Genomic DNA, 508 nt, shown 5'->3' with positions numbered 1-508 from the left:
GGCTGAGGTGCGGGGGGTTCATGCCAAGGCAGGGTGGGGGCTGCTGGGGGCTGGGTAGAGCTCCAGAGGAGGCAGTGGGGGGAACTGCATCCCTGCAGGGTCAAAAAGCAGGGAAGGCTGTGTCTGCTGGCATGGCAGGAGCTGTACTCCTGTGGCACGGGGCTTCTGGTCAGCCATGTTGGCTCCTGGGCATACCAGGAGCTTATTTCGTGGAGTTTTCTGCAGGGTCCAGAAGCGCCTGTGCAGTGGTGCTGCTGTTCTCTCTGTTCCTCAGTCCTTCTCCTTCTTATTTTTCTGTCTTCCTGTCCTGCTCCGCATCCCTCTTTCCTTCTCCATCCCTCTCTGCTCCTTCCTGTCTTTATCGTTGCATCTTGTTGACTCCCTGTTCCTCTTTCCTGCTCCCCATCCCTACTTTTATTTTCCATCTCTTGTCCAGCTGTGCATCTCTGTCCTGTTCCTTCCCTTTTTTCATCTCTTGGTTACTCTGCTCTTCTTTCTGTCCCTATTT

Source organism: Haliaeetus leucocephalus, unplaced genomic scaffold, assembly GCF_000737465.1.
Source record: "Haliaeetus leucocephalus isolate CR32 unplaced genomic scaffold, Haliaeetus_leucocephalus-4.0 Scaffold274, whole genome shotgun sequence".
Taxonomy (NCBI): Eukaryota; Metazoa; Chordata; class Aves; order Accipitriformes; family Accipitridae; genus Haliaeetus; species Haliaeetus leucocephalus.
The sequence above is the reverse complement of the archived record's forward strand: the minus strand, read 5'-3'. Positions refer to the sequence as shown.